General features: G+C 38.8%; 1 protein-coding gene across 2 annotated transcripts in view; it reads right to left on the bottom strand.

Annotated features, from left to right (window-relative positions):
* The window catches only part of OXR1 (oxidation resistance 1), a 395,731-nt gene that overhangs the window by 213,884 nt on the left and 161,268 nt on the right, over positions 1–20,579 (bottom strand). The gene's annotated exons all lie outside the window — the stretch shown is intronic.

Genomic DNA, 20,579 nt, shown 5'->3' with positions numbered 1-20,579 from the left:
TTTTGTAGGATTATAGAGCTTGAGGAAACCACAAAGATTCCTTCTATGTCCCTGTTCATGTTTTCTCAGTTTCCTTTGAAGCCTAATGGTATGGTCCTATACACTAAATTTTGGGGAGGACTCTTTCCAACTAGTTTAAAATCAGGAAATGAGTACATCAAGGCTACATATTGTCACCTGTTTATTTAACTTATATGCAGAATACATGATGTGAAATACCAGGCTGGATGAAGCACAAGCTAGAATCAAGATTGCCAGGAGAAATACCAATAACCTCAGATACACAGATGACACCACCCTTATGGCAGAAAGTGAAGAAGAAATAAAGAGCTTCTTGATGAAAGTGAAAGAGGAGAGTGAAAAAGTTGACTTAAAACTCAATATTCAAAAAACAAAGATCATGGCATCTGGTCTCATCACTTCATGGCAAACAGAAGGGGAAAAAGTGGAAGTGGTGACAGATTTTCTTCTCTTGGGCTCCAAAATCACTGTGGATAGTGACTGCAGCCATGAAATCAAAAGACATTTGCTCCTTGGAAGAAAAGATATGACACACCTAGACAGTGTATTAAAAAGCAGAGAAATCACCTTGCCAACAAAGGTTCATATAGTCAAAGTTATGGTTTTTCCAATAGTCACATACAGATGTGAGCTCAGTTCAGTTTAGTTGTTCAGTTGTGTTTGACTCTTCATGACCCCATGGACCACACAGGACGCCAGGCTTCCCTGTCCATCACCAACTCTGGGAGCCTACTCAAACTCATGTCCATTGAGTCAGTGATGCCATCCAACCAAATCATCCTCTGTTGTCCTCTTCTCCTCTCACCTTCAATCTTTCCCAGCTTCAGGGTCTTTTCAAATGAGTCAATTCTTCACATCAGGTGGCCAAAGTATTGGAGTTTCTGCTTCAGCATCAGTCCTTCCAATGAATGTTCAGGACTGATTTCCTCCAGGATGGACTGGTTGGATCTCCTTGCAGTTCAAGGGACTCTCAAGAGTCTTTCCCAACATCACAGTCCAAAAACATCAATTCTTTGGCGCTTTCTTTATAGCCCAACTGTCACATCCATACATGACTACTGGAAAAACCATAGCTTTGACTAGACGGAAATTTGTTGGCAAAATAATGTCTCTGCTTTTTAATATGCTGTCTAGGTTGGTCATAACTCTTCTTCCAAGGAGCAAGCGTCTTTTAATTTCAAGGCTGAAGTCACCATCTGCAGTAATTTTGGAGCCCAAAACAATAAAGTCTCTGACTGTTTCCATTGTTTCCCCATCTATTTGCCATGAAAGAATGGGACCAGATGTCATGATCTTAGTTTTCTGAATGCTGAGTTTTAAGCCAGCTTGAGTTTTGGACCATAAAGAATAATGAGTGCCAAAGAATTGATGCTTTCAAATTGTGGTACTGGAGAAGAGTCTTGAGAGTCCCTTGAACTGCAAGATCAAACCAGTCAATCCTAAAGGAAATCAACGCTGAATATTCACCGGATGGACTGAGGCTGAAGCTGAAGTTCCAATACTCTGGCCACCTGATGTGAAGAGCCAACTTATTGGAAAAGACCCTGATGTTGGGAAAGTTTGAAGGCAAAAGGAGAAGGGGGTGCAGAGGGTGAGATGGTTAGATAGCATCACCGACTCAGTGGACATGAATTTGAGCAAGGCCTGGGAGACTGTGGAGGGCAGAGGAGCCTCGCAAGCTACAGTCCATGGGGTCACACAAAGTCAAAGATGACTTAGCAACTGAGGAACAGCAATTTTTCTTTATCACTTTATTCCCTCTTCTTAAGAAACTCCTCTATACTTACACGCTGATTTGGAGTGACATCTTCATCCTAAACCTACCTCCTGAGCTCCAGAATCGCAGATCCAACTGCCTATCTCCCCACGTACCTCAAAGCTCAATGGCCCCCCCACTGAACCAATGTCCCATTTTAAAAGTGATCCCTTGAGCACTTCCCATCTTGGTAAATGCCAAACCGGTGCAGCTAGGCATTCAAATTAAAGACTCAATAGTTATCCTAGAAGCCTCAAATACATCAAGTCTTTTTTTTTTTTTTTTTTACTGAATTCCTTACCCCATTATTGCTTTTGTTGACTTCCTCAGATTTAGCTTTTCTCATGTACTTGTATTTTAGTTTCAGACTGCTTCCCTGGTAAAGAATCTGCCTGCAATACAGGAAAACCCAGGTTCAATCCCTGAGTTGGAAAGATCCCATGGAGGAAAAAATGGCAACCCACTCCAGTCTTCTTGACTGGGGAATCCCAAGGACAGAGAGGATACAGTTTGTGGGATTGCAAGGAGTTGGACATGACTGAGCGATTAACTCTTTCAACATTTCCTTCTTGTGAGGGAGCTTCTGAGTTTCACGTTTCTCTCTTTCCAGTACATTGAGTCTCCCCTGGCCATCTCAACTCTAGCTCTACTTGCCCCTGGGATCTCCATTCCAGGACAAGATAAGAGACTGGTGGCTCAGGCTGCAAGCTGCCAGTGGGGGAAAAACAGATTCTGACTCCTGGGTCCAGCCTCCAAGCCTTTCTCTGCTTCCTCTGGCCTCTGAAGCTGATACTAAGCCACAAACTGGGGTGGACAGTAATCAGAGCTTTTTCCTTCCTTCTTTCATGGTTGGGAATCCCTTGTGTATGCTCGCTCGGTCCAGTGGAGTGGGTTGCCATTTCCTCCTCCAGGGGATCTTCCTAACCCAGGGATTGTACTCATGTGTCCTGTGTCTCCTGCATTGGCAGGAGGATTCTTCACCATTGAGCCACCTGGGAATCCCTGCTCAGGCACTATATTTGAAGAAGTAAATGGAACTCTGTTCTCCCAAATTTTCTGTTTGGGAACAGTTTCTACATTTACCAAAAAAATTGCTAAAATAGCAGAGTTCTCATATACCCATATCCAGTTTCCCCTATTATTAACCTCTTATATTAATTAGTTACATTTGTTGTAATTAATGAATACATTACTATGAACTAAAGTCCACGCTTTATCCAGATTTCCTGACATTTTTACCTAAAGTCCCTTCTCTGTTCCAGGATCCCATCCAGGACAGCACTTTACATTTAGGTGTCACGTCCTCTTAAGCTGTGCTTGACTGTGACAGCTCCTGGGGTTCTTCTGATCCCCGCCACCCTGCTAGAGTTGAGGTCTTGGCTGCCTCTGATTATTTCTGAACCAGAATCCAAAGGCCCTTGCGTTCCATGCTCCTTTATTTCTATGTGTTTTAACTCCTTTTCTGGCCCATAGAGATATCTGCTTAGTTCAGTAAGAAAGACATATCTTAACTGGAAACTGTCAGCTACCTTTGCTTCAAGCATTCAAAATTTGAAATCATAACCAATTGGAAAACCTTCCTCTTTTTCATTTCCAGCTGGTTGCCAATTCCTCTTCACTTATGTTCATCACCTGTCTGTAATTCTCCTTTCATATTGCTTCTGCCTTAGATTAGGACCTTGTCATTCTCCACTAATATTATTTTGATACTTTACTTTTTATCTAACTTTTACTGTGCACTTACTCTGCACCAGGATCTATTAAGCAGTTTGTATGCATGACCTCATGTAAACCTTCTAACAAAGCTAAGTGGTAATATTTTTACTTCCCAAAGGAAAATTAGAAGTTCAGAGAGGTTAAGTGACTTTTCCAAGGTCACAAAGCTACTTAGGATGGCTGTATGGGTATCCAAAACTAGGTTGATATAATCCCAAAGCCAAAGCTCTTAAACAGTACGGCATAAAAATAAGTAAATAAATAATAAACAGTACAGCATAATATCTAGAAAATTATTTTGTCTCTAGGCATATATGCTGTGCTTAATCGCCCAGTCGTGTCCAACCCTGTGTGAGCCCATGGACTGTACCCCCCAGGCTTTTCTGTCCATGGGGATTCTCCAGGCAAGAATACTGGAGTGGGTAGCCAACCCATTCTCCATATGATGCTCAAAACGTTTCTCTATAAAGCAGCCTTATCAAGGTACTCTAGTAGGGAAAGGCATTAACAATCCCCAAACTGTCACAATTAGTCCAAATTCTCCAGTGCACAACACCCCTCATTATCTGGACTCTCATCTTTCTCAAGCCTCATCTCTAACTGCCAGTTGCCAATACTAGTCATTCATTTATTAAATGCATGAGTAAGCATTCTTAAAACTGCCCACTAAACTGAGATTTAGATAGGCTTACATTAGGGGAGAGGTGAAAAGTAAACCAGAACATGGAGACAGAATTACTATTTATATTCCACTTTTTCTAATTTTAATGCCTCTTTTTGGCCATCCTCATCCCATCCCACTCACCCTATGTTTGTTTCCCAGAATGTTTGTCATATCACAAAAAAAAAAATCTGTAATTTGAGAGAATTATTTATTTAAAGCAGAAAGTGAAACTTTGTAGCCTTAAACAGCATACCAGATACCCTGTTCCTTTAAACATTAGTCTGCTGTTTTGTTACACACTGACTCACTTGAAATAATACTTGAAAAAGACCTCAAAGACACTAAAATTATGGAATTGAAAAGGAAATTGTTTTGAACTGGCCTATGAGATACTCAATAAATAGAGTTGCAAGGTTCAGCTCTCTGTGGGCACCTGTGATATTTTATCTCCAATATACTATTGAGGCTAATTTTTGCCTCTTTTGGCTCAGAGGACTAGGAGAGGAAATCAATGTCCTCTCTATCAATGTATTAAAATTTAAGCAACAAAGTCCAAGGGTCCCTGAGTGCAAATCCTAGCAAATAAAAAACATTGTGATGCTGCCAGTAGGCAGACACTGTTATAAAGTCTTACCAATTCCTCTTTGATGGACTATCTTCCACATACTTAATGTGTAATGTCTTACTATTTAACGTCCATAAGACAGGATGTATTGGAAGACTTAGGATTCCAACTCATGAAACAGGTTGGCCAAATAAATGACCAACAGAATGGAGTTGAAATGGAATGTTAACATGTGTTGGCCATGTTTATGCAGACAGTATAGGTTTTCTGCTCTAGGGAACATCCACATAAATTGATAAAGACTTATTCAAATAATATTTTGAAGGCATTTATTAACTTTTTTTTCTTTAAACATACTTGGTAATATGAGACTAAGTAATGTTTAACATTGTTTTCAAACCATCATATGAATTTCTCTTAGTAGGTATTTTTACCTATTAAAAAGCTATTAAACTAATTTGTTGAACATAATATTTTCTGCATTGTGAAATCATGTTTCCATTAAAAATTCACATAGCTTTTTACCCACAGATTATACTGACATAAAGGCTTTTTATCTCATAGCTTGTCTAGATGATTCAACATCTGAATTAGTAAAGTTTTAAAATAGCTCACTAAAAGCTTACTCGCATGTAGATGTGCACATGATTTACAGTGACTCTATCAGGAATGGTCACTGAAACATTTATAATTGGGTTATTTAAAGTAATTAACTGTAGTCAGCATCCTTTCAAAACCTCTGGCAGAAATAGAAAATAGAAGCATGTCCCTCAATTGTGTCTCACTCTTAACTATTTTCACATCCTTCGAAGTTATCTTCTTTCGGGTAGAGTTGTGAATGAACATGGTCAAAATTTTATTGAGGACTATGAATTTTTCATTTTTTTAATGTGTAAAAGTGTCTTTAGATATGAAGTATGAAGAAAAGCCACATTTTAAAAAGATCACATGATATGAATTGTTTCTTTAATTTTTTTTTTTTTCATTGAGATATAGTTGACATAGGCATTTATCAGTTTCAAGTGTGCGACATGACAAGGGGATATCAATAGTCCTAGTTCTGAATGTAAGATCCTAGAAATGCTTTAAATTGATGATTTTTAAAAAATGGACACACTGGGGAAAACTGAACATATCAATTCACTGTTTAAATTGCCTTTATTGCTGTCCTTGAATATTTAAAATAAAGTAGATATTTCTTAATAATCTGTCATTTTCTTTCCCTAGCCATGGTGAAATGGGAAAGTCCCTACAAGCATTGGTGGGTGTAAAGGGCACGTTTTGATGGCTGCGACTGCGAAGGACTTATTTTCATAGGAGTTCAGCAAATTTCAAAGAGGATCATGATTATTTCTCCACCACAAAATAATGTCCATTTTAATTGCTTCACAATTCTAACCAATATAGCTTTAATTAGGCAGCTTAGAAATCATTAAATGAATTGACAGGTATAATTTGTTTTTAATAAGTTATAACTTATGCTGCAACTCAAACACTAAACCAACACTAGTAGCTCAGGGAAACCTTGGGGCATTGACATTTCTTAATCCATTGATCACCACTGTAATTAAACCGTGTTCCTTGATTCTGGGTTGATTACTTCTGACAGAGAACAATAATAAAATTAGGGGAAAGAGCATAAGAAATGTACAAAATTTGGTGGAAACTTTGTAGAGTTGGCGAACTTCCATAGTATGTTATGAACATCATCAATCTATAGGGGGTATCAAACAAATGTCTTTTTCTTCTTTCTGAGTATACCTACTACTGCTTAGTAAAATTTAATTAAAATTGTATAAATGTTTAGTTAAGAAATCTGATTTCTCTTGACAGAAATAAAGTGTTCATATTTATTCTAGAGTGGAAAGTGAGTTTTCATCTGTGAGTTGTCTTAGGTTTCACATTTTAAAGTGGACTTTAAATGGAAATTTTAAAATGACACTAAATAAAAACCCATTCAAATTCCCCTCTAGCACATACATACCCACAAACACAGATTCTCATACACTGGATAATCCCAAGGTCTGCTTATCCCACAAGTGAACAAAAAACTGAACTTAGATTTTCAGCTATCTTCAAATTCCACTATATTAGTAGAAAGGGCCCATTCTATTGCAATGTGATATTTCTACATATGGGTATGTGCATGCTTAGTCACTCAGACACGTCCGACTCTTTGCGACCCATTGGACTATAGCCCATCAGGCTCCTCTGTCAATGGGATTTTTCAGGCAAGAATACTGGAGTGGGTTGCCAGTTTCTTCTCCAAAGGATCTTCCTGAGCCAGGGGTCAAACCTGGGTCTCCTATGTCTCCTGCTTTTTTGCAGGCAGGTTCTTTACTTACTGACCATTGGGGAAGCCCACCTCTACATATGCACCAGTCTTTAAAATCTGTGAAAATCCCAGGTCCACTTAGGGAAGTCCAGATTCTGTATAAGAAGGAAGCTCAACAACAGAATAATTTTCCTTAAATAATCTTCTGACCCATAAAATATAAGAACTCATCAAAATGTCAGAACAAACTTCAAAACAAAGTCATTTTTCTCAAGAACATAATTTAATTTGAACCTTCAGAGCAGTTATCCATTTTGTTTTTGCACTTATAGACAGTGACCTGCATGACAAGTTGGTTCTTCTGATTAAATCAGAGAGACTTCCTGCTTTTACATGAAGCATCTTCTAGCTTGGAGAGAAGGTAGGTGCTGGTTCAGTGATGACCTAGTTTTATGCTGCAGAATGTGTTGCCTCCAGCAAGAGTAGTTTTTTCCTTTTTTTTTTTTTTCCCCCTCTCTCTCCCACTACAGTATTTTTCACTTTAGAGTTGATTTTTTTTATTCATATAATTAAAAAGTCTGGATTCAAAATGAGAGGCATATAAGTTATGTGATGATACTTCAAAATGCCTGGTGTATTGCAATTAAAAAGCAGTTAAATATGTCTTGCTTTCCCCTTTTTAGAATTTCCAAACCAGTTATTACTGCTTTAATTTTACCAACTACTCAGAAGAATTCCCAGGGAACCCCTAATTTTATAGGCACTCTTTTCGATATATAAGCAGCCTGGGGTTAGCAAGATACAAATTTGTATTTAATTGTGCTTTATTAAGTTTGGAGGGTTGAAGGTACTCTGTTCTGAAGGTGGGGCAAAGGACAAGATCAGTGTATGTCAGACTTTTTCAATTCCATAGAAGAGTAATAGTTCAAAAGAATAGTTTAGGGATATTTCCTAACAATTTTGACAAGGGAGGAGGTTTAAAAATAACACATCTTATTTAAAAATTCTACAGAAGTAATACACATACTATGTCATCATTTCACAGACATTATGTTAAAATATCATCCATTTGGAGAAGGCAATGGCAACCCACTCCAGTACTCTTGCCTGGAAAATTCCATGGACAGAGGAGCCTGGTGGGCTGCAGTACATGGGGTCGCAAAAAGTTGGACACGACTGAGTGACTTCACTAACATAAGAAAGGAGGTAAGAAAAGGAAGATAGGGAAAGAGAGAAGGAGGGGAAGAAGGACAGAAAGAAGAAAGGATGAGTAAAAAGAAGGAAAAGATGGTCACTTTGGTCAAATAAATGTAATTTCATGAAAAACTAGTATTTTTTTTTTAATGCATCTGTTTCTCCATCAGTGGTATGGACTAGCACTTGCAAAACCACTCGCTGAGATCTCTGTCAATGCTCTAGTTTCATTTTGGTTTTTGAGAAAAGAACCTGATCTGAAAACATTTAGAAGATAAGCTGTTTACCATTAGTTATCAATCTACCTAGATTCTTTCCTTGCTTTTGCCACTGTTTCCAGTGTGATTGTGAATAAATCATTCAACTTTCAGACCCTTGGTTCCACAGAATGCTACATAGGGGCCATAATAAGTATCCACTTTGTAATGTTGAGTGGAATGTTATTAATAAAAGCATTCACCCAATTCAACATGTATTTGTTAGTCACCCAAGACATAGACAGTGCATATGCTAAAATGCTGTGGATTTATCCATGTGATCAAATTTGGGGAAGGGGTGGCCAAGTATGGGGGGAATTGGGGTGGAATTCTAACACTGTTCTAGGGAGAAGGAAACACTTCCATAAAGCCCATGACACATCATACAGAAGCATGGCTAGAGGGTAGGGCTGGGGTCTGAATCTAAGCTGGACAGCAAACTGGGGCACAGAATGAAAGGTCTACAGAGCAACAACCTTCTCTGGTGGGGAATGAGAAACTGTCTGCTAAAAACCAAGAGATAAGCAAGCATATCTGCAAGGATCAGGACTGGAGGCTGGCTTCATATATGCAGGAGGGAAGGGATCATGGTGCCTCATTCAAGCCATATCTTTAATGCTCAACAACAATTCACTAATATTCATGGAGAACTTCCAAGGTCTAGGCATTATTAATAAGCACTTTACACAGACAACTTCATTTACTCTTCACAACAGCCCTTTCAGGAAGCACCAGTTTTTATTTTCTTTTGTAAGTGAAGACACTGAGCTTCACAATTTTAAGTATCTTGTTCATGGTCACATAACTGGCAGGGAGAATGGGATTCCAACTTAGGCATCACATTCCATAGGCCAAGTTCTTCACTGATCCACCCTACCTTTGGGAGCAGAAGTAGGAACTCTGTAAGCATTATGGGATGCGTGACTACCCTTCTGCCTTCCTGCCATGGACCAAAACCATTCAGGATCTCAGCTGATCTTAGCACTTTTCCAGGCAAGTTGATGCCTAAACCGCTCTTAAAAGGTAACAGCTGTACTTCAGAAAACAAAACCCAAACTTTCCAGTACATGTGCTCAAATTTGTTACATTCCCTTGATACTTCATTTTAATATTCTTTACTACAACTTATTCTTTTCTTGGTAGAAGTGAAGAACATCTGGGCACCTCCTCTTTAAAACAATGCTGGGAAGCTTGAGAATCACTAAATTTCCCATCAATCATTTTCTTCATGCTGCAAATATCAATTCTTCATGTTGCAAATATCAATTCCATTAGTCTTTTCATAAACTAATTCTATGCCAAGTGAAAAACAACTCTTCGAAAAAAATCTATTATTAATACATCAAATGCCCTGTAATTGAAACCAGCCTAACTGATTTTTCAGAACTGTATCATTTATTTGCTAGGATGTTTATAAAAATTGTGTAAGATTTAAACACATTTTACCAAGTAACTTTTCTATTGCCTTCTTCCTTTAACCTGTTTTACTGTTCTTTAAAAACTTATTATTCTTTGACAATGTGTTAAATATACCATTTATTTATAGCCTGTTTTTCCAGTAGAATATAAGCACCTGAGCACTTGGACTTCATCTTATTTTCTCTTTTATTACTGGCACTTCAAATAAGACCTGGTGTGTACTAGGCATTTAGTAAGTACTTATTCAATTAATAAGTGAATAGGCTAACAAATGAAGAAACATATTTTCATATATGGAAAATTCTGAGTTAAACACATGCACTAAATAAACCCAGAATTTGTTCCTCTGGATATAACTAGAAATCACTGTGTAAAGAATAGTGACTGGTTCATCACAGGTGGTATCCAACAAAGAGAAGGTGGTACAGTGAGATTAATATAGAAAGGATAAAAAGTAAAGACCAGGCATACGGGCAAACAGGAGATTAAAAGGAGTGAGCAGATTGTCAGTTCCCCTGACAAGGTGAGAACCTGAAAGGAAGTCTCAACTGAAGGAAAGTTCCAGAGGTATTATTCAGACACCTGTTGGCCAAGGAGTCCCCTACTGGCCCTGTTTGGAAACCCCGCAGAGCTGGGAACCTGGGAAGGCTAAGCTCAACCCTTTTCTGTCTTCTCCTTGAACTTTCAGAGAGCATTGAAGTAGTGCAAGTAATTAGCAAAAGGGCTTTAAATATAAGATACAACACCATTAAACTCCTAGAAGAGAACAGAGGCACAGCATTCTCTAACATAAATAGCAGCATTTTCTCAGGTTGGTCTCCCACGGCAAAAGAAATAAAAGCAAAAATAAACAAATGGGACCTAATCAAAGGTCTTTTGCATAGCAAAGAAAACCATAAAACAAAAAGACTACCTAAGGAACAGCAGAAAATATTCTGCAAACAATGCAACCAACAATGGTTTAATTTGCAAAATATACAAACACCTCATACAGCTCAATATAAAAACAAAAACCAAACAAACCGATGAAAAAATGGAGAGAGAGCCTACATAGACATTTCAACAAAGAAGACATACAAATGGCCAACAGCCATGTTAAAAGATGCTCAACACTGCTAATTATTAGAGAAATGCAAGTTAAAACTACAATGAGTTTTCACATCATGACAGCCAAAGCAGCCATCATTAAAAACTTTACAGCTAATAAATACTGGAGGGGGTGTGGAAAAAAGGAACCATTCTACACTGTTGGTGGGAATATAAATTGGGGCAGCCATTATGGACAACAGGATGGAGGGTCTTTGAAAACTAAACACAGAGATATCACATGATCCAACAATCCCATTCTTGGGCACATATATGGAAAAGACAAACACTCTAATTTGAAAAGATGCATGCACCCCAATGTTCAGTGTAGCGTTATTTATGATATCCAAGACATGGAAGCTACCTAAATGACCATCAATGAATGGATAAAGAAAATGTAGTATATGTATGTGTGTGTGTGTGTGTATGTATGTGTGTGTATATATATATATATATGGAATAAAGCCATAAAATGAATGAAATAATGCCATTTGCAACAACATGGATGACCTAGAGATTATCCTACCAAGCGAAGTAGGAGAAAGATAAATATCATATAATATCACTTACATGTGGAATCTAAAAAAAATGATATAAATGAACTTATTTACAAAACAGAAACAGACTCATAGACGACTAACTTGTGACTACCAAAGGGGAAGGGACTTCCCTGGTGGCTCAGACGGTAAAGGATCTGCCTACAGTGCAGGAGCCGGGTTCGATCCCTGGGTCGGGAAGATCCCCCGGAGAAGGAAATGACAACCCAGTCCAGTACTCTTGCCTGGAAAATCCCATGGATGGAGGAGCCTGGTAGGCTACAGTCCACGGGGTTGCAAAGAGTTGGATACCACTGAGCGACTTCATTTTCACTTTCACCAAAGAGGAAAGGTTGGGGAAGGGATAAATTAGGAATTTGGGATTAACAGATACACACTATATCTAAAATAAACAACAAGGCAAGTATAAAAGAAAAGAAACTGGGAAAAAAAATGTATGTGTAACTGAGTTCTCTGCTATACAACATAAACTATCACAACATTAGAAATCAATTATGCTACAATTTTAAACAATAAAAATGAGGGCTTTGCTAACGCTGTACACTTTTTATTTTCTAACAGATATCAAGGTTTTATGATTTTAGTCACAGCTCCTCACAGCAGGGGTTCCAATCCTTCTCTAATGCGCTGTTTTCAAAGCTCTTCCTTCAGCTGAACTTTTAACAGATCTCCTCCCTCTTCCTCCACTGAGAAGGGCACAGATCCTCACCACCACCTCCCCCAGCATCCCTCTCTCACTCCTCTTTCCCATCCCTAGAGTTTATTGAGCACTTACTGTGTGCCTCACATGGAACTAAGTGCTGGGATTAGTGAAATTTATGGCATTCTTCCCTCCTCATAAGAAGTGTCACTTGGCATGGAGACAGACAACACAAGAAGATAAGGAAGACAGGTAAGTCCCGACGCTAGGCAGCTGATAAACAAGGACAGTGGAAGGTGCTGAATAGTGACCGGATCTATGCAGTCAATAAAGAGCCCCTGTGTTTTTACAATCTGATGTGATCTGTCCATCTTCTGGATTCCACTGCACTTGGGGTGAACCTCCCCTGCTCCTCCTGCTCCTCTCTCGTCTCCCCTCTGCACCCCACCCCTCACCATGGCACTGGGGGGCATCTGTCTCATGTTCCACTCACTGATGTGCCGCTTTAACCAGACACTCCCTCCCCCCACTCCACCCCCCCCACAGAGTAACCACCTTGAAGGCAGAGATCTCAGTTTTACTCTTTTTACTCTGAACAGCATCTGCTATAAGGCCTCCCACAGCAAGGTCTGATCGGAAACTAATCAGCATTTGGCGTGTCACTGAATGACTCTGATTACAGAGCATCTATTCAAGAGCTGTCCCACTTCCTGTCAAGGGAAAAATCTCAGAACGGAAAGAAGTCAGCACTTTTACTAACAGTCACAGATGCTGGAATTTTGGCTTTAAGGCTCTGAACCAAGAAACAAATATTACCTGGACCGTAACAAGCCCAGCTTAGGGAGCGATGGGACACTTTGGGATCCTATGCGCTTTGTCTTCTTCACTACCTCTATGCCTACTTTGCAACTCTTTCAGAAGTCCTTGCATGTAGTTTTCTGAATAAAGGCAGCAAATACATGGAGTACGAGAAATATGAATCTATTATTTGATTTCATCTTCCATCTGTTTTTTTTTTTCCTTCTTCTTCTTTTTGGACACAGCATGAGGCTTATGGGACCATAGATCCCTGACCAGAAAGCAAATCTACGACCTTGATAGTGAAAGTTTGGACGCCTAACCACTGGACCACCAGTGAATTCCCTCATCTTCCATTTTTAAGTAGGGATTATGTTTCTGAAGGCTATGCAGGTTCCTTATACAAACTGCCAAACTCATATGGTTTTATTGAGCACGAACAAAAATTAGAGCAGGGAAGAATTCGATTCTGTTTTCATCTGTTTAGCCATTAGAGCTAGTCCACTAATTTAATGTTGTATCATTCTAGTTCTAATTAGCACTTTTGTTTAAAAATAATCATAGAATTTTAAGTATGTGAAGAACTTCAATATCTAGCCCAGTTGTAGGTCATAGTTCCTTAACAGAACATGCAATCAATTTAGTCAGCTAAATTAAATGACTACATTAAATTTAAATGACTGCATTTAAAACATGAGAAAATAACAATCAAAATGAAGAGAAAGGAAATGTTTTCTGAAAATTTTTTTCAGCTGTGTTGTGGTTGAATGTGCATGGGGTAAGTAGTGTAAAATGTGTTAGGCAGAATGCTAAGACAGTCCCCAATATTTCTTACCCCTCTCACGCTTCCGGTGATCCCCAGGCCTGTGATGCTGATAGACATCACTCCCATGATTAGCTATTGTCGCCTTTCAAACAGGGAGATCGTCTCTGTGGCTCTGACCTAACTACATAAGACTTTTAAGAGCAGACAGCTTTCTTGCAAGCCCAAGGAGAGAAAGTCAGAGGTGCATTATGGGAAGTATCTGACATGCAGTTACTGGCTTGAAGATGAAAAAGGTCACACAACACGAGAAAAGCATGGCCTCTAAAAGCTAAGAGTGAAGCTTCAGCCAATATCCAACAAGCAAAAGGGGACCTCAGTCCTACAAAGGAAAGGAATTGAATTCTGCCAACAAAAGGAATGAACTTGGAAGCATTTATTCCTTTTGTTGGAAGTCTATCTTTCCCTAGCTGGACCAATCTGCAAACAAGAACTCAGTCCAGCTAATACCTTGAGTTAAACCTTGTAGATAGCCTGAGCAGAGACCTTAGGCATGCTATGTGGAATTCTGACCTATACAACTATGAACTGATAAATGGCTGTTGTTTTAAACAGCTAAGTTTGTGGTGATTTGTTTCATTGCAATAGAAAATGTATATAGTATTTTACATGGTCAATTGTAAAATAAAGAGTGCCAGAGGGGGGAAAAAAAACAGAAAGACCAATTTGCTCTAAATCTATCACTGTACAAATGAGAACGTTAAGGTCAGTTCAGTTCAGTTCAGTCGCTCAGTCGTGTCCGACTCTTTGCAACTCCATGAATCGCAGCACGCCAGGCCTCCCTGTCCATCACAAACTCTCGGAATTTACTCAAACTCATGCCCATTGAGTTGGTGATGCCATCCAGCAATCTCATCCTCTGTCGTCCCCTTCTCCTCCTGCCCCCAATCCCTCCCAACATCAGGGTCTTTTCCAATGAGTTAACTCTTCACATGAGGTGGCCAAAGTATTGGAGTTTCAGCTTCAGCATCAGTCCTTCCAATGAATACCCAGGACTGATCTCCTTTAGGATGGACTGGCTGGATATTCTTGCAGTCCACGGACTCTCAAGAGTCTTCTCCAACACCACAGTTCAAAAGCATCAATTTTTCGGTGCTCAGCTTTCTTCACAGTCCAACTCTCACATCCATACATGACCACTGGAAAAACCATAGCCTTGACTAGACAGACCTTTGTTGGCAAAGCAATGTCTCTGCTTTTTAATATGCTATCTAGGTTGGTTATAACTTTCCTTCTAAGGAGTAAGCATCTTTTAATTTCATGGCTGCAGTCACCATCTGCAGTGATTTTGGAGCCCCCCAAAATAAAGTCTGACACTGTTTCCACTGTTTCCCCATCTATTTGCCATGAAGTGATGGGGCCAGATGCCATGATCTTAGTGTTCCAAATGTTGAGCTTTAAGCCAACTTTTTCACTCTCCTCTTTCACTTTCATCAAGAAGCTCTTTAGTTCTTCTTCACTTTCTGCCATAAGGGTGGTGTCATCTGCATATCTGAGGTTATTGATATTCCTCCTGGCAATCTTGATTCCAGATTGTGCTTCTTCCAGCCCAGCATTTCTCATGATGTACTCTGCATATAAGGTAAATAAGCAGGGTGACAACATACAGCCTTGACGTACTCCTTTTCCTATTTGGAACCAGTCTGTTGTTTCATGTCCAGTTCTAACTGTTGCTTCCTGACCTGCATATAGGTTTCTTGAAGTTAAGGTCAAGTGATGGTAAATAACTGTGCAAGACTGTATACTTAGTGACAGGAGCTGCACAGAAAAAGCTCTTTCTTAAGCCACAGTCCTGATACGGTGATTACAATCATTTAAGTTTAGCTAAAGACTCATATATCTCACATCAAAAGAGAAAAGCTTTCCACCTACTTATTTCAAAACAACAAAATTTTATTATACTTCTTGTAAGATGAATTATTCCCCTACAAAAAGTAATGAATTTAGGCTGCGCCATGTTTTGGCTGCTATAATAGGTTTAACATATTTCTGTTATTAGGAATAATTAAGGACCTGAATCTACTGCCTACACAAGGAGGTAATAATTCCTCTTTCCTAGAGTTCTCTCAATAGGAACTAGGTCCGTAAACAAGTTCATGAGGGATAAAAGCTGAGAGATCAAAAGAAATTTCTAGAAAAGCTACTGCAGCCACTCAGCCACTAAGGGACATTTAAATAATTCCAAAAAGGTTTTCGCTCTCTTTTAAAACATCATTTATTTTAATTGAAGTTCTTTTTTTAATTTAAAAATTCCCTGAATTATTGCTTGCCTTTTGGTAAATCACTGAAGTATAGTACTATACTTCGTTGTACGAAGTATATACTATATATACTGAAGTATATAGTATACTTCGTTGCTAATTTAAATGTAGTAGTCAGCTTAGCCACAAGAGGGTTTTTCCATTTGTGTGAGTCATAAGTTGAGGCACTGAAAGTTATGTTTATTTGTTTTTTAAAAATTTCTATTGGAGTACAGTTGCTTTACAATATTGTGTGAGTTTCTGCTGTACAGAAAAGTAAATTAGTTATATGTTATACATATATCCCCTTCTTTCGTTTTCCTAGAGTTCCTAGAGTTGCCTAGTTTTTAGTTTTTCAGAGCTCCCTGTGCTATATATTAGGTTCTCATTAGATATTTATTTTATACATATGTGTGTGTGTGTGTGCATGTGTGCACACCCAGTCGTGTCCAACTCTTTGCGACCCTATGAACTGTAGCCAACCAGACTCCTTTGTCCATGGAATTTCCCAGGCAAGAATAATGGGACGGGTTGCCATTTCTTTCTCCAGGGGATCTTCTGACCCAGGGATCGATCTCTAATCTCTTACGTCTCCTGCACTGAGGCAAGTTCTTTAGAAGCTGAGCCATCAGAGAAGCGCATTTTTTTTTCATTTATTTTTATTAGTTGGAGGCTAATTATTTTACAATATTGTAGTGGGTTTTATCATACATTGACTTGAATTAGCCATAGAGTTACCTGTATTCCCCATCCCAATCCCCCTTCCCACCTCCCACTCTACCTGATCCCTCTGGGTCTTCCCAGTGCACCAGGACCGAGCACTTGTCTCATGATCCAACCTGGGTTGGTGATCTGTTTCACTATAGATAATATACATGTTTCGATGCTGTTCTCTCGAACCATCCCACCCTCGCCTTCTCCTACAGAGTCCAAAAGTCTGTTCTGTACATCTGTCTCTTTTTCTGCTTTGCATATAGGGTTATCATTATCATCTTTCTAAATTCCATATATATGTGTTAGTATGCTGTAATGTTCTTTATCTTTCTGGCTTACTTCACTCTGTATAATGGGCTCCAGTTTCATCCATCTCATTAGAACTGATTCAAATGAATTCTTTTTAATGGCTGAGTAATATTCCATGGTGTATATATACCACAGCTTCCTTATCCATTCGTCTGCTGATGGGCATCTAGGTTGCTTCCATGTCCTGGCTATTATAAACAGTGCTGTGATGAACATTGGGGTGCACGTGTCTCTTTCAGATCTGGTTTCCTCGGTGTGTATGCCCAGAAGTGGTATTGCTGGGTCATATGGCAGTTCTATTTCTGGTTTCCTCGGTGTGTATGCCCAGAAGTGGTATTGCTGGGTCATATGGCAGTTCTATTTCCAGTTTTTTAAGAAAAGAGAAGCACATTTTATACATCAGTTCAGTTCAGTCAGTCTGTGTGTGACTCCTTGAGACCCCATTGACTGCAGCATGCCAGGCTTCCCTGTCGATCACCAACTGCCAGAGCTTGTTCAAACTCAGGTCCATCGAGTCAGTGAAGCCATTCAACCATCTCATCTTCTGTCATCCCCTTCTCCTCCTACCTTTTATCTTTCCCAGCATCAGGGTCTTTTCACATGAGTCAGTTCTTCCCATCAGGTAGCCAAAGTATTGGAGTTTCACCTTTAACATCAGTCCTTCCAATGAACACCCTGGACTGATTTCCTTTAGGATGGACTGGCTGAATCTCCTTGCAGGCCAAGGGACTCTCAAGAGTCTTCTCCAACACCACAGTTTAAAAGCATCAATTCTTTGGCGCTCAGCTTTTCTTTACAGCTCAAATCTACACATGACCGCTGGGAAAACCATAGCCTTGACTAGACGGACCTTTGTTGGCAAAGTAACGTCTCTGCTTTTTCATATGCTGTCTAGGTTTATACATAGTAGAGTATACATGTCAATTTCAATCTCCCCATTCAATCATCCCTCCCTTCCCCGCTTTGTAACCATGTTTGTTCTCTATATCTATGTCTCTATTTCTCTTTTGCAAATAATTTTACCTGTACCACTTATCTAGATTCCACATATAAGTGACATTATACAATATTGTTTTTCTCTTTCTGACCTACTTCTCTCTACATGACAGTTTCCAGGTCTCTCCATTTTTCTGGAAATGGTACTACTTTATTCCTTTACGACTGAGCAATATTTCATTGTACTGATGTACCACACCAAAAAATATCTTTAAACAAAAGGGCATATTGGCCAGTGGATGGGTTAGTTGGCATGGTTAACTTAAGTGAAATTATCCGGGAATTGCAGTAAAAATATAACTCTACTATATTTTCAATAGAAACTCTTTTGGCTCACCTCTTTGTAGAGGGGGTTGGTATCATTCTGAGTGACACAGAGGCTAATTCTAAAATGTCATGAGAAGGTTAATTTCATTCACAGAGTCGGCTATCTCTGGCTCACAAATTTTTCTTTAATTCCTTTAAGGTTCTGTCTCTTATCCATAAACAGAGACTATAGTACTTAACAAGAGTTGTGAAGATCAACTGAGATAGAAGGAACTTAACTTATGCCTGGTATTGAGAATTACTCATAAATGGCAATTAAAATTGTTGTTGTTGTTTATCACCAACACATTTACCAAGGGATACTAAATAGACTTGTTCTGCAAAATGATCTTTCGACACAGGTGATTACGTGGTTGCTAATATTTCAATCTTGAAAATGTCTCCAGGTCCAAATTAGTAGAAGGGTTATACCAAAAGAGGAAAGTTGACAATTCTTATGTATATTTTAACATACAGTCATGTCACTGACAACAGTTATGAATAAAAGTATTGCAAACTCAATACTTAACCATTCACTAGTGGCAGGGCTATTTAAAATAACACAGGTCACCTTTTTGCAATTCAAACTTATGTTTTAGACTTTCATTTTCCATGCTTAGCTCTCTATTTCCTTTGATCAAGCTGGTCAATCTTCTGCCCTCATGTTCTCATCTTTAAGAAATATTGAAATTGAAAGATAAGTTTTATTTTCTGAAGGAAAAATACTGTGATCTTAGCTAGTTAATAAATCAGAAAAGCAGCAGATAGTGGTGGACATGTTGAAAGATGGAAGGAGAGGACACTGGGAAATGGAAAGAGGCAGTTATGTAAATGTCATGGGCTTTTCCAGCTGATTGCTTTTTAGAACTCTGCTATTATAAGTTTTACAAATGGAAATATGTTCCTGTCTACCCTCTCTCATATCAAGTCTCATTGTAGGTGACCACTGACATCCTGAAAGACACCTGTTAAAAAAGTAAGACACAAATTTTTTCATCTGGAAAGAGGAAACCTGAGGATAGATATAGGAAGCAGACACAATGGGAAGAGAAAGCATGGTTTTAGGCATCAAATCCTGAATACAACTAGACATACATGGAAGCGTCTTTTTAAGTGTGAAGGAAGTAATTTAACCCAAAGACAGAGTAGAATGACTGCACAAAGTCACATAGAAAACTGGTGTGGGAATCAGAATCAGAAATCTGATATGATTGTATTTCTAGATAGAGACACTAAAATATCTGAGAAAAATAATACAAACATTCCATATTGGGAGTGTAGGGGTATTGGATACAATGTAAAACATGAGCCCTTTGATGTAACTTTGGTAAAAACATTAAGCCAACAGCATCTACCATTAGGGCTTTTGGTGATGACTAAATCTCTCCAAGAAATAATAAGTAACACCACTGCATCCATCACCTTCTTGGGTAAATTCATCTCCCCCATGCATGACCTCTACCATATATATGTCTAGCAACTTTTGTCTCATTTAGACGGAAAAAACTGAAAATTGTTATTGAGAGGTACAAATCAAGGTCAAAGACATGATAAGCAAACACTGGTACATAATAGTGGGCAATGCAACTTATTTGTATTATCTCAAACACTTTATTTATGTGTTAAAGTTCAGAATTGTAGGATATTATTCTACTTCAGAAAAAAGGGACAAAATGTGGATAAGGTTACTTACAATACTGAATATAATATGAATGCTATGTAAATAGTTCTGAGTGTACAGTAAATAGTTCCGAGTGTACAGCAAATTTCGGATGGACATGAGTTTGAGCAAGCTCCAGGAGTTGGTGATGGACAGGGAAGCCTGGCATGCTGCAGCCCATGGGGTTGCAAAGATTCGGACATGACTGAGCAACTGAACTGAACTGAATGTGGATAGACCCTATCCATAGCCTACTACCTTACCATACAATGGGGTCTGGATGTGATTCACTCTCTTCAGTGTAAAGTAATGTGCAAGGTGAAAACAGACCAACAACATAACTTGTCCTTCTTCAGAATGTAATAATTTTCTATTTTCTTAGTGGCTTTTTTACTTATAGGCTGACATCAACCACCATCTCAACAACCTGACAGAACAGGGTCAGCCACTTGAGAGCCTGGAGGGAGAATGAAAAGAACAAAAACCAAAACCCACGAAAAAGCAGGAAAAAACCAGCACTGGCTAAAGACTGGCAAAAATGAAAATATCAGCACATAAGCTTAAAACTTAGAAAATCATATAT

The sequence above is a fragment of the Muntiacus reevesi genome, chromosome 12 (assembly GCF_963930625.1).
Source record: "Muntiacus reevesi chromosome 12, mMunRee1.1, whole genome shotgun sequence".
Classification (NCBI taxonomy): domain Eukaryota; kingdom Metazoa; phylum Chordata; class Mammalia; order Artiodactyla; family Cervidae; genus Muntiacus; species Muntiacus reevesi.
This window is presented reverse-complemented; position numbering and strand designations above follow the sequence as displayed.